The sequence below is a fragment of the Pipistrellus hanaki genome, assembly GCF_964339955.1.
Source record: "Pipistrellus hanaki genome assembly, chromosome: X".
Taxonomy (NCBI): domain Eukaryota; kingdom Metazoa; phylum Chordata; class Mammalia; order Chiroptera; family Vespertilionidae; genus Pipistrellus; species Pipistrellus hanaki.
Window position 1 is genome coordinate 38,438,028 of NC_140524.1, and position 14,923 is coordinate 38,452,950.

The window sequence follows — 14,923 nt, forward strand, 5'->3', positions numbered from 1 at the left end:
AGAAATGGCAGCAGCCATGGAGCTGGAAAGAGCGGGAGGCTAGGGTTGCCCCCACAAAGGAGGAAGCCAAGCTTTCCGCACACCCTGGCCACCCAGGCCTCTGCTTAAGTCTACAAAGTTTCAATTATAGAAGATACATAAACCCCAACAGAAATGGCTGCTACCAAATAATGAGCAGAAGGCGTGGCTCTGCTTCAGGCTGCAAAGTTTCAATTATAAAAGATACACAAACTCCAGATACCAGGGCCTCCACTTGGGTTGCCAGGGAGCATAGCTGGCCTGCAAACCACCACAGGCCTCTCACTCAGGCTCCCCCATGCCCTAAGGAAACCCCCATCCTTATCTGGGACACCTTCAGGGCAAACCAGCTGGCCCCCACCCGTGCACCAGGCCTCTATTCTATTTAATAAAAGAGTAATGTGCAGATTGACCATCACTCCAACACACAATATGGCTGCCCCCATGTGGTCAAAGATCCTGTCCCAATGTGGACACAAGATGGCCACCACAAGATGGCCAGCAGAGGAGGGCAGTTGGGAGGGATCAGGCCGGCAAATTAGGGAAGTCAGGGGTGACCGGGCCTGCAGGGAAGGGCAGATAGGGGAGATCTAGGCCTGCAGGGGATGTGAGTTAGGGGCAAACAGGCTGGCAGGGGAGCAGTTAGACATCAATCAGGCTGGCAGGGGAGTGGTTAGGGGGTGATCAGGCTGGCACGCAGAAACGGTTAGGGACAATCAGGAATGCAGTCTGGCAAGCAGTTGAGAGCCAGCAGTCCTGGATTGTGAGAGGGATGTCTGACTGCCCATTTAAACCTGATCCCTCTAGGGGTCCCAGATTGGACAGGGTGCAGGCTGGGCTGAGGTACACCCCCCATTCCATGTACAAATTTTGTGTACCGGGCCTCTAGCATGACTATAATTATCATTACATTATTACCATTTCCTCCTCATCATCTGTTATTATTTTCATATTTATCCTCACCAGCCTCCTTATCCTCACCATTATCAGTACAGTCATTGTAATCAAAATCAGCATTATCTTCATAATTATCACCATGATCATCACTATTATCACCAATATCATCAAAATCATTATTGTTATCACTATGATCATCAAATCATCATCTTCATATCTATCATCAGATTTAATATCATTATCAGGTACTTATAATCATCACAATTAGTATTACCAACATCATTATCTTTACCATCACCATCACCAATATTATTTTCCCCATATTTCTCACCATCATAGCTATCATCACCACCAACATGGACATTGACATCAACATATTCATTGTCAGGAGAAACCAAGATGGTGACATAGGGTAGATACCTAATGCAGCCTACCACAACAATTTTAAATTTACAACTGGAAAACAGAGGAAACATCACCCTGAAACACCAGATGGCTGGCTGAGTGGAATCTTTACCATCTAGGAATGAAAAAGAAGGGACACTGAGCCTCAGGAGTTATGGAGATGCGGAGATCTGTGTGTGCGGAAAGGGCGACCACTGAGTTCGCTGCTGGCTTACTCCCAGCGTGTGGAAAGGACAAGCATCTAATGCGTGGCTGGTTTTCTTGTTTGGGAGGAAAATGGAACCACCCTATTGCACTGATAGACAGCTCCAGTCAGGGAAAGGCTAGACTGTCAGACAGGGGGCAAAGCTCTCTTGGAGGTGCGTGTAGCCAGCAGCCATTACTGGAGGACTCAGGAACCAGACCATCGTAGGGAGGGGCTGACAGGCCGACAAACCAGCCTCCTTATCCTGCAGACAAGCTTTGGTTTGGGCTGACAAACCAAAGCTTGTCTGCACCACCTCAAGACTCCGCCCCATCCAAGCAGAACTCAGAAGCCCTCCCAGTGGCTGGCTTTCTCATTCAGGAGAAAAAAAAAAAAAAAAACCTCCCAACTGCACTGAGAGACAACTCTGAACTGGGAAAAAACTGGCTGTCAGGAAGCAGGCAAAACTTGAAAACAGCCTTTCCCCAAGTGGTGCAGTGCCTGAAGCCAGTCTTGCGAGACTCGCTGCAAATAGGACTTTTCTAAGGTGGGACTGATGGGTAACCAAAGCTTGTCTGCAGCACCCCAAGACTCCGCCCCATCCAAGCTGAGCACAGAAGCATTCCTAGCTGAGACACTGCTGATCCTCACATCCAATCGGCTTGGAGATCAACACTTCCCAGTGATACCAAAAACAAGCAAGGCTTACAACAAGACTGCACACACAGCCCACAAAGGGCTGCACCAAGGCTGTCCACCTCAGGTAATTGGGAAGGCTGTGCAACTGGGCTCTTCCAGGACACCTAGCACACAAAGCTATTCCATCAAATCAGGGAAGCAGCTAAAATGCAGAGAAGAGGCAGGACACAAAGGAAGGAAATGGAGAAAAGTAAAAGAATGGACATTGATGCCAAAACCAGTTTGGCTCAGTGGATAGAGCATTGTCCTGCAGACTGAAAGGTCCTGGGTTCAATTCTGGTCAAGGGCATGTAACTTGGTTGCAGGCACATCCCCAGTAGGGGGTGTGCAAGAGGCAGCTGATGGATGTTTCTCTCTCATCAATATTTCTAACTCTCTATCCCTCTTCCACTCTGTAAAAAAATCAATAAAATATATATTTTTTAAGAATGGACATTGAGTTCAAAACCACAGTTATAAGGTTTTTCAAGAATTTCCTAGAAAAAATAAATGAGACCTTTGAGGATATGAAAAGGAATCAACTAGAAATAAAGAATACATTGTCTGAAATAAAAAAATATTATACAGGGTCCTAAAAACAGACTGGAAGATCACAAGAATCAAGTCAAAGTTCAAAGAGACAGAGGACACTCCTCCACAGAAGCAAGAGAAGAGAATCCAGAAAGTTGAAGATAGTGTAAGAAACCTCTGAGACAACTTCAAGTGAACCAACATCAGAATCATGGGAGTCCCAGAAGAAGAGAGAGAGCAAGATACTGAAAACCTATAGGAAGAAATATTGAAAGAAAACTTCCCCAACCTGGTGAAAGAATTAGACTTACAAGTCCAGGAAGCACACAGAACCCCAAACAAAAGAAATCCAAAGAGGACCACACCAAGACACATCATAATTAAAATTCCAAGAGCAAAAGACAAAGAGAGAATATTAAGAGCAGCAAGAGAAAAGCAGGTAGTTACCTATAAAGGAGTAGCCATACGATTGTCAGCTGATTTCTCAACAGAAACCATGCAGGCCAGATGGGAATGGCAAGAGATATTCAAGGTGATGAATAGCAAGAACCTACAGCCAAAATTATTCTACCCAGCAAAGCTATCACTCAGAATAGAAGGCCAGATAAAGAGCTTCACAAATAAAAAAATTTAAAAAAGCTAAAGTTCATCACTGCCAAACCAAAATTATATGAATTTAAGGGGATTCTTTAGGAAGAGGAAGAGGAAGAAGATAACGATAAAAATTGTGAACAACAAATACGTAACTATCAACAATTGAAACTAAAAACCAAGGTAATTAAAAAATCTGATGAACAATATTAACTGGTGAATATAATAGAATCAGAGGTATGGAAGGAGAGTGAACTGACAATTCTCTGGGAAAAGGGGAGTGAGGGGTGCGGGAAGAGACTGAACAAAAACTGTGCACCTATGGATGAAGACAAAGGGGGGCGGGGAAAGGACAGAGGGTATGGTGGGAACCTGGTGGAGGGGAGTAATAGAGGGGGGAAAAAACAGGAACATTTGTAATAATCTGAACAATAAAGATTTATTTTTTAAAAAAAACAATATTCATTGGCACTATCATCTTCATTAATTTCATACTTATCTTCACCATCCTTATCATCACATCAGTAAAATCACCATTGTCACTAATAGCATTATCACTGGTTATCACTATATCCATCACCATCATCATCCTCAACATCATTGCCATCTTTCTGTCACCACCACCATAACCTTAATCAACAGTATGAACCTCACCATCATCTCAACAGTATAATTCTCATTTTTCTCACCATTTTCATCTTCATAATTATTGTCACTATCACCATCATTACAAGCATCATTATCAGAAGCATTACCCTCACCATCTTCACAATGAATTTTACTATTATCACAAACATCACCATCTTTATAAACATCATTAACCATTATCATCACCATTGTTATTATTGCCATTATCATTTCTTTTTTTTTCTTTTTTTCAGCAAGTTGGTTTAATTCCAGGTGTTACACAGTATCTTGAAGAACAGGCTTTGACGGGATTCTGAGCTGGGTTTACTCTAATCACACAGGTAAGGTTGAAATGGCAAAATGAGAAGAACTGAAGAAATGAGCCCATGCATGATTATCATCATCATTGATTTTTTTTTTCAAAAGTTTATTCTTAAATGTACCATAGCCTCCAAGACAACACTTCATTTCAGCTCTAGGTGGCAAGAGATGTGACTTCAGGGAATCCTGATGTTAAAACAGGAAAGGAATTAACGATCACCATTGCCCCAGGAACAAGGAGCAATTCACTTTTTGTCAGATTTCTTGATTCCAGCTGTGGCCAGGGGCCGTTCCCTGACACCTTCGCTTTCAGCTCCTCGAGTTTCTTCTGCTCCTCTTTCTGCCGCTACTTGAACACTTGGTCTTCCTTGTCCATCTCCTTGGCCTGCTTCTTGGGCTGCTTCAGGGGTATCTTCTTGCCAACTTCTTGGCCAGACATGGTGCCTGCCGCCCCAACCCCAGACCCTGCGGCCACCATCATTATCATATTCATCAACAATACCAACCTAACTAATAGCTTCATTATCACGATCATCATAGCATGCTCATTAATCTCATTATCATCATCTTCATCATTACCATACTCATCAGTCATTATCACTATCTTTTTCTAATTAGATTTTTATTTTATTTTTTAATATATTTTATTATTTTTTTACAGAGAGAAAGGGAGAGGGATAGAGAGTTAGAAACATCAATGAGAGAGAAACATCAATCAGCTGCCTCCTGCACACTCCCTACAAGGTATGTGCCGGCAACAAAGGTACATACCCTTCACTGAAATCAAACCCGGGGCCCTTGAGTCCACAGGCTGATGCTCTATCCACTGAGCCAAACCCGCTAGGACCATTATCACTATTTTTGAACATCATCTTCCCCATCATCCCCATCATCACCATTACCAATACAACAATCATTGTCATTATCATCATCATCACTATTCTCATCACAATTATCATACCATCATCATCATATACAATATATCCAATATTACAATCATTGCCCCACCTAGATGAATATTATCATCTCTTTTCATCAGCAACGTTTTGTAATCGCCATATTTCTCACATAAGCATCATCAATATCTTCCTGTTCATCACTTTCATCATCTATGTATTCTTTTTTTATTTAATATATATTTTATTGATTTTTTACAGAGAGGAAGGGAAAGAGATAGAGTTAGAAACATTGATGAGAGAGAGTCATCAATAAGCTGCCTCTTGCACAACCCCTACTGGGGATGTGCCCGCAACCAAGGTACATGCCCTTGACAGGAATCGAACCTGGGATCTTTCAGTCCGCAGGCCGACGCTCTATCCACTGAGCAAAACAGGTTTCAGCATCTATGTATTATTTTTTTTATTCTTATTGATTATGGTATCACATAATTGTCCTCATGCCCCAATCTCAACCCAAACTCCTCCCTACATATGCCCTCACCCTGTTGTCCATGGCCACTGGCCAGGCCCATATGCATGCACACAAGTCCTTTGGTTGATCTCTTCCCCTTTACCCCCACCCTCCCCTACTTTCCCTTTGAGGTTTGAAAGTCTGTTCGGTGCTTCTCTTTCTCTGAGTCTGTTTTTGTTCATCAGTCTATGTTGTTCATCATTTCCTCTAGATGTGTAAGGTCATGTGATCTAAGATATACCCTTGTAAGAACCTAAACTAAGAAAAGCCATAATGGTTATGCTGAGAGGCAAATGAATCAGTCTGTAGTGAGTTCCTCTCTGGACCAACAGTTCTTTTGAGTCCCAATTTCAATGTCAAATAGTTCCTTATGTATACATGTCAGCCATGCTATTTCAGATCTACTTGGTGGCCAAACGGTGGTGATGCAGGTTCGACCATCTCTGGTTTGGTCCTGGGCATACTTCAGCAACAAACAGCTGCTGTCTGCTGGTATGGTGAGGTGTCATCAGCATCTTCCATCTCTGAATTGTTTCTCTTCTGTCTTCATGACTGGAGCACTTCTGTCTATTCTTCTCTGTTACAGGATTCCAGATGGTCTCGGGGTTGTTTTCTGAAAATATACAAACATATTCTTGACCAAAAGTTAATAAAGGGATATTTTCTATAAATTTGACTTGGGATCCTTTTTCATTTCTCCCCCCCCCGCCCAGAATGATTTTCCTCTGGCTTGTTTTGACACCATGTGTGTATTTTCATGGGTATCTTTCTGTTAGCATTTCGAATGAAGGTTAATTTTCTAAAGTACAGTTTTTTTAGATGTAAATTATTCGCAAGATATTTTTCCTTACATGATATTATTCCACTGTCACCCCTTTTTTAATTTAAATAATAGGAGACTTTTGGAAATTTTATAATGTAGTCTTGATAGCTTTTACATTTTAATTATTTGTGCTAAACTATGACTGCTTTAGGTTCATAACATGTTATGCAACTTTACCATGAGACACTCTGCCAATAAGAATCTTTGTGAACAGTACAATCAGTTTGGTTTTTTTTTTTTTTTTAGAATATTCATTTATTTCCATTAGCCACATTAATTTCCTCTGAGAAATTGGCTACTATTCAACTGTCAAACTCAACACTCTAGCAACAATCTTATTTACCATGTGTGTATTAGTGGAATTCATTATTTGCCTTCTTGAGAAGGGCCTGAGCATTCCTGGTACTAGGCCAGATTTAGATATTAAAAACCCTCTTTAGCACGCCATGGGTACCAGGCCTCTCAAACAAGTCTTGTTGCAGTGAGAGGGCAGCTGCTGTCAGTCAAGACTCTGTCTGTTACATGGGTCCCAATTTGAGCTGTGCATGGGAAACTAAGCAGCCATGGGGGCTGTAGACCTCCCTCAGAATGGGAGTAGGTTCAGGCGCCTGCCACGTTGCAGGGGGGTGGTAACGGTCTGTGCCCCACCTCTGTTGACCCCCAAGTTCTCTCCTGATGGCCCCTCTGCAAATATGCCTATCTTAGATTGTTCCTTTCTTGAGGAATCTTATCCATCTCTGGCTAACCACCAATCCTCCGGGGCCAAGCAGGTTGATGTGAGTTTTGGTCTGTCTTCTTGGTAGCCTATGCCCCCATGGGCTCCACGCTCAGCAACTGCCTTGGGGACCCCTCACCTGCTGGTGAGGCCCGGGCGCTGATCTCATATTTTTGGGAACCCATGTTTCTTCTCCAAAGAGGGCCAAGCTCACCCCACTGGGCAGGAGAAAGATCCATGGTACCAGCCACCATGGTGCTTCAGCCTTGGCATGAGCTGAAAGGTCAGGCAATGGTTGTGGGCACCTGGACCATGAAAAGAGGGTCATTTTTGGCCAAAAGGGAAAGACTGGCCAATATAGAATGCTCAGGTGCCTTCCCAGGGGGCCCTCTGCACAATGGAAGGAATGAAGTCCTTTCATGTCGTTTTTAAATTGCTGCCAGACATTCAAAGGATTGGTTTGTAAGTTTGTTTGGGAAAATCGTACAATATGTTGTTGTAATTCTAAAATATCTAGAGATGTGTTACCTTTGTCTCCAAGCATCAACAAATATATATATAATGATTTTTTATTGATACCCCATGGTGCAAGTAAAGTGGATAACCCAAGTCTGGGAAAAATTATAATGACCTTGTAGAATGATATCATGTAAGGATAATCTTTGATCTAGGCCATAGAAATTCCATTTTAAACTAGTTGTCAATTTCTTTTTGTATAGACAAGGTCTTTGTTACATTTTCTCCACCTCTCTCAGGAGGAAGTAATGATGGTCCCTTCTTTTGGTGTCCTCACAAGCCAGAAACCTCTTTACTTTTTTTTTTTTTAATAAATTTTTATTGTTCATATTATTACAAATGTTCCTTTCCCCCACCACCACCACCATTGCTCTCCTCCACCAGGTTCCCACCCCACCCTCTGCCCTTTCCCCACTCCCCATTGTCCTCATCCATAGGTGCACAGTTTATGTTCAGTCTCTTCCCACATCCCCCTCTCCCCTTTTCTCCAAGAATCGTCAATTCACTCCCCTTCCATACCTCTGATTCTATTATATTCACCAGTTAATATTGTTCATCAGATTTTTTTAAATTTCCTTGGTTTTTATATTCACTTGTTGATAGTTACATATTTGTTGTTCATAATTTTTTTAAATATATTTTATTGATTTTTTACAGAGATTAAGGGAGAAAGATAGAGAGCTAGAAACGTCGATGAGAGAGAAACATCGACCAGCTGCCTCTTGCACACCCCCTACTGGGGATGTGCCCGCAACCAATGTACATGCTCTTAACCGGAATCATACCTGGGACCTTTCAGTCCACAGACAAACGCTCTACCACTGAGCCAAACCAACTTCGGCACTAGGTACTTTTTCATATTTTGAAATTGGAATGTATCTTACAATTAATGTACTTCCTGTTTAGGGTAATTGATGACCAGTGGTAGATTATGAGCTCCTTCTATAGACCATCCCAATCCAGTTTAAATGAGGGTTCTATTTATTAACATTCACTATAGAAATTTATTTTTTTTATTAAATTATTCTCTGTGTACATATTTTAACATTGCCCCCCCTCCCATACATAACCTCCCTCCTCAGAGTTTTGTGTCCATTGGTTGTACTTATATGCATGTATACAAGTCCTTCGGTTGATCTCTTATCTCCCCCAGATCTCCCCGCTGTAATTTTACAGTCTGCTTGTTGTTTTACTGTCTTTATAACTATCTTTTATAAAATACAACTAAAATATAAAATGGACATGACCCAGAACTACAGGAAAGTCGACTGACTTGAAATTGTACAACGAGAAGCAAGGAGAAAACCAGAAGGAAGCGCAAAGGAACTGTAAAAGCCTAAGGTACGGAGACGCGCTGCACGCGCATCTCCGTACCTTAGGCTTGTGGGAAGAGACTGAACATAAATTTTAATATCTTTTGGTTTGTCAGTTTATAATGTTTTTTTAATATCCATAAATGAGTGAGGCCATGTGGTATTTCTCTTTCAATGACTGGCTTATTTCACTCAGCATGATGTTCTCTAGTTCTATCCAGGTTGCTGCAAATGATGAGAATTCCTTCTTTTTTATGGCAGCATAGTATTCCGTTGTGTAGATGTACCACAGTTTTTAGATCCAATCATCTGCTGACGGGCACCTAGGCTGTTTCCAGATTCTAGCTATTGTAGATTGTGCTGCTATGAACATAGGGGTGCATATATCCTTTCTGAATGGTGTTTCTAGTTTCTTGGGATATATTCCTACGAGTGGGATTACTGGGTCAAATGGGATTTCCATTTTCAGTTTTTTGAGGAAACTCCACACTGTTCTCCACAGTGGTTGCACCAGTCTGCATTCCCACCAGCAGTGCACAAGGGTTCCTTTTTCTCCGCAACCTCGCCAACACTTCTCGTTTGTTGATTTGTTGATGTTGGCCATTCTGACAGGTGTGAGATGGTATCGCATTGTTGTTGTGATTTGCAACTCTTGGATAATTAGTGACTTTGAGCATGTTTTCATGTGCCTCTTGGCCTTCCTTCTATCTTCTTTTGAAAATATTCTATTTAGGTCCATTGCCCATTTTTTAATTGGATCATTCATCTTCCTTTTATTTAGTTGTATAATCTCTTTGTAGATGTTGGATATTAAACATTTATCAGTGGTAACATTTGCAAATATGTTCTCCTGTTGTTCATAATTTTTATTTTCATTTACTTTCTCTTCTGAAAGAACTCCCTTCAGCAATTCATATAATTCTGGTTTGGTGGTGATGAACTCCTTTAGCTTTTTTTTATTAGTTAAGCTATTTATCTGACCTTCGATTCTGAGTGATAGCTTTGCTGGATAGATTATCTTTGGCTGTAGGTTCTTATTATTCATCACCTTGAATATTTCTTGCCATTCCCGTCTGGCCTGCATGGTTTCTGTTGAGAAATCAGCTGACAATCATATAGGTGCTCCTTTATAGGTAACTACCTGCTTTGCTCTTGCTGCTTTTAATATTCTCTCTTTGTCTTTTGCTCTTGGAATTTTAATTATGATGTGTCTTGGTGTGGTCCTCTTTGGATTCCTTTTGTTTGGAGTTCTGTGCGCTTCCTGGACTTGTAAGTCTAATTCTTTCACCAGGTGGGGGAAGTTTTCTGTCACTATTTCTTTCAGTATGTTTTCCATATCTTGCTCTCTCTCATCTTCTGGGACCCCCCATAATTCTGATGTTGGTTCGCTTGACGTTGTCCCAGAGGTTTCTTACATTATCTCCAATTTTCTGGATTCTCTTGCCTTCTTGCTTCTGCGGAGGAGTGTCTTCTGGCTCTTTATGTTCCAAATCTTTGACTTGATTCTTGCGATCTTCCATTCTGTTTTTAGGACTCTGTATAATATTTTTTTTTATTTCAGACAATGTATTCTTTATTTCTTGTTGATTCCTTATTAATTCTAGTTGATCTCTTTTCATTTCCTCAGGTCTTATCGATCTTTTCTAGGAAATTCTTGAAAAACCTTATAAGCATAGATTTGAACTCTATACCCAGTCACTTTTTCTCCTCCAATTCTTTTTTTGTGATCTATTTCGTCGCATTTTCGCAGCTTTCCTGATGGGGTGTGGTTTCAGGGTGGAGCCTACAGCCTTGGCTTCCGTCAGCCCCGCCCTATGCAGCTCCTGAGTCTCAGGGTCCTTCAGTACTCGCTGCAAGCACCTCTGAGAGAAAGGTGCCCTCAATTTTTGCCTGCTACCAAATAGTCTAGGCTTTCCCCCAATGAGCCCGGTATTGGGGTTCAGTTCAGTTGGAAGTGGAGTTGGAGGTGGCGTTCAGAGCAGTCTGGAGCCCCTGTCTCCTTCCCGCCAGGGCAATTCTGCGGTACAGCCAACCATCCCTTCTCTGTGCGCAATGTGCGCACCTGCGGGACCTCCTTTCGCCACTCCCGCGGAGTTCCGCCTTACAGCCCAGCTCCCTCTGTTTGCACCTGGGTCCCCGGGGTCTGGCCTAGAACTGGGGTTCAGAGGAGTCGGAACTGGGACCCAACACAGTCGGCGCTTTTATCTCCTTCCTGCGAGGGAACGCCAGCCAGGCACTCAGCCTCCCTCCTCTCCGGCTCTGTCCTCTCTGCGTGTGCAGCGCGTCTCCGTACCTTAGGCTTTTACAGTTCCTCTGCGCTTCCTTCTGGTTTTCTCCTTGCTTCTCGTTGTACAATTTCAAGTCAGTCGACTTTCCTGTAGTTCTGGGTCATGTCCATTTTATATTTTAGTTGTATTTTATTGAAATTGTTGTGTGCGGCTGCGGCTAGGTGTCTACCTGAGCAGCCATCTTGGATTCTCTCAGTAACCTCTTTACTTTTACAAACAAAGGATCAGTGGTTTAATTTTGTGTCATACAGAATGGCAGCTGGGTGATGACCCTTATGTAATTATATTTCCTTGTCCCACCCGTGGTCCTCCTGGATGACCAAGGTGTTTGGTATCATCAATGACTACTTTGGGCAGGAGGCTCAGTGCAGGTAAGGGCTCCCACCCATGGAGGATTAGGAACATAAGTCCAGAAATACTTACCCAATAGTCCCAGGTTATATTACCGTTCAGCTGCTGACTGCTAGCATGACAGAAAAGGCGTTCTCCAGTGTTCATCAGTCTATGCCGTTCATTATATTCCATAAATGAGTGAGATCATGTGATGTTTATCTTTCTCTGCCTGGCTTATTTCACTTAGCATAATGCTCTCCATTTCCATCCATGTTGCTGCAAAAGGTAGGAACTCTTTCTTTTTTACCACAGCATAGTATTCCATTGAGTAGATGTACCACAGTTTTTTAATCTAATCATCTGCTGATGGGCATGTAGGCTGTTTCCAGATCTTAGCTATGGTGAATTCAGCTGCTATGAACATAGAGGTGCATATATCCTTTTTGATTGCTATTTCTAGCTTCTTAGGATATATTCCTAGAAATAGGATCATTGGATCAAATGGGAGTTCCATTTTTAGTTTTTTAAGGAAACTCCATACTGTTCTCCACAGTGATTGCACCAGTCTGCATTCCCACCAGCAGTGTAAAAGAGTCCCTTTTTCTCCGCATCCTCCCCAACACTTGTCACTTGCTGATTTGTTGATGATAGCTATTCTGACCGGTGTAAAATGGTACTGCATTGTTGTTTTGATTTGCATCTCTCTGATGATCAATGACTTTGAACATGTTTTCATATGTCTCTTGGCCTTCCTTCTGTCTTCTTTCAAAAAGTGTCTATTTAGCTCAGTTGCCCATTTTTTTTAAAAAAATCTTTATTGTTCATATTATTACAAATGTTCCTCTTTTTTTCCCCCTCCATTGCTCCCCTCCACCAGGTTCCCACCCCACCCTCTGCCCTTTCCCACACCTCATTGTCCTCATCCATAGGTGCACAGGTTATGTTCAGTTGCCCATTTTTTGATTGGGCTGTTTATCTTCTTTTTGTTGAGTTGTATGAGTTCTCTGTAAATTTTTTAGATTAAACCCTTATCATTGATATCATTGGCAAATATATTCTCCCATATAGTGGGGTTTCTTATTGTTTTATTGATAGTTTCCTTTGCTGTGAAAAAGCTTTTTATTTTGATGTAGTCCCATTTGTTTATTTTCTTTTTAGCTTCCAATGCCCTAGGAGCAGTATCAGTGAAGAAGTTCTTTTGGCATGTGTCTGAGATTTTCCTACCTGTGGATTCCTCCAGTATTTCTATGGTTTCCCATTTTATGTTTAAGTCCTATGTCCACTTTGAGTTTATTTTTGTGTATGGTGTAAGATGGAGGTATTTAATTTTTTTACAAGTATCTGTCCAATTTTCCCAACACCCTTTGTTGAATACACTGTCTTGACTCCATTGTATGTTCATGCCTCCTTTGTCAAATATTAATTGAGCGTAGTGATTTGGGTCGATATCTGGGTTCTCTATTCTATTCCATTGGTCTGTATGTCTGTTCTTGTGCCAGTACTAGGCTGTTTTGAGAACAGTGGCTTTGTAATACAGCTTGAAATCTGGTATTGAGATACTTCCTACTTTATTCTTCTTCCTCAGGATTGCTGTGGCTATTCGGGGTCTTTTTTTATTCCAGATGAATTTTTGGAGTGCTCTTTCTATGTCTGTGAAGTATGCTGTTGATATTTTAATGGGGAGTGCATTAAATCTATAGATTGCTTTGGGTAGTATGGACATTTTAATGATGTTGATCCTACCAATCCATGAGCATGGTATGTTCTTCCATCTGTTTACATCTTCCTCTATCTCTTTTCTCAGTGTCATGTAGTTTTCTGCATATAGGTCTTTTACCTACTTAGTTAAGTTTATTCCTAAGTATCTTAATTTTTTTGGTGCGATGGTAAATGGGATTGCTTTTTTAGTCTCTATTTCTGTAAGTTCATTATTGGTGTATAGAAATGCCACAGATTTCTTGGCATTGATTTTGTATCCTGCTACCTTGCAGAATTCATTTATTAAGTCTAATAATTTTTTATGGAATCTTTAGGGTTTTCTATGTACAGTATCATGTCATCTGAGAATAAGGACAATTTTACTTCTTTTCCAATTTGGATGCCTTTTATTTCTTCTTCATGTCTGATCGCTATGGCTAGTACTTCCAGCACTATGTTGAATAGGAGTGGGTGAGAGTGGGCATCCCTGTCTTGTTCCTGTTCTTAGAGAAAATGGCTTTAGTTTTTGCCCATTGAGTATGATGTTGGCTGTGGGTTTGTCATATATGGCTTTTATTATGTTGAGGTATGATCCTTCTATTCCTACCTTGCTGAGAGTTTTTATCAAGAAAAGGTGTTGGATTTTGTCAAATGCTTTTCATTTATCAATTGATATGACTATATTATTTTTATCTCTCAATTTGTTTATGTGATGTATCACGTTTATTGATTTGTGAATATTGTACCATCCTTTCATCCTCAGGTTAAAAACTACTTGGTCATGGTGTATGATCTTTCTGATGTACTGCTGGATTCGATTTGCTAGAATTTTGTTGAGGATTTTGGCATCTATGTTCACGAGGGATATTGGCCTGTAATTCTCTTTTATTTTGTTATCTTTATCTGGTTTTGGTATTAGGGTGATGCTGGCTTCATAGAAGGAGTTTGGAAGTGTTCCTTCCTCTTGAATTTTCTGGAATAGTCGGAGGAGGATAGGTTTTAATTCTTTCTTGAATGTTTGGTAAAACTCCCCTGTGAAGCCATCTGGCCCTGGGCTTTTGTTTGCAGGAAGCTTTTTGATGACTGGTTCAATTTCATCCATAATTATCTGCCTATTGAGGTTTTTAGTATCTTTTTGATTAAGTTTTGGAAGGTTGGATTTTTCTAATAATGTGTCCATTTCCTCCAGGTTGTCTAGTTTATTAGAATAGAGTTGTTCATACTATTTTGTAACAACCCTTTGTATTTCTGTGAGGTCTGTTGTTATTTCACCTTTCATTTCTGATTTTGTTCATTTCATTCTTCTCTCTCTTTGCTTTTTGATGAGCCTGGCTAGAGGTTCATCAATTTTGTTTATCCTTTCAAAGAACCAGCTCTTGGTTTTATTGATCTTTTGTATTGTTTCTTTGCTCTCTTTGTCCTTCATTTCTGCTCTGATCTTTATTATTTCCTTGCTTCTGCTCACTGTGGGGTTTTCCTGTTGCTCTCTTTCTAATTCTTTGAGTTGTTGAGTTAGATTATTTATTAACCTTTTTTGTTGTTTTTTGAGGTAAGACTATAAAGCTATACACTTCC

The 14,923-nt window shown here is 41.0% G+C and overlaps 1 pseudogene across 1 annotated transcript; it reads right to left on the minus strand.

Moving 5' to 3' along the window:
• Window positions 1-4,497: 4,497 nt before the first annotated feature.
• LOC311614968 (translation machinery-associated protein 7-like) lies at window positions 4,498-4,691 on the minus strand (annotated as a pseudogene). The gene has a single exon. The product of its transcript is annotated as a translation machinery-associated protein 7-like (transcript).
• Between the last annotated feature and the right edge of the window lie 10,232 nt (window positions 4,692-14,923).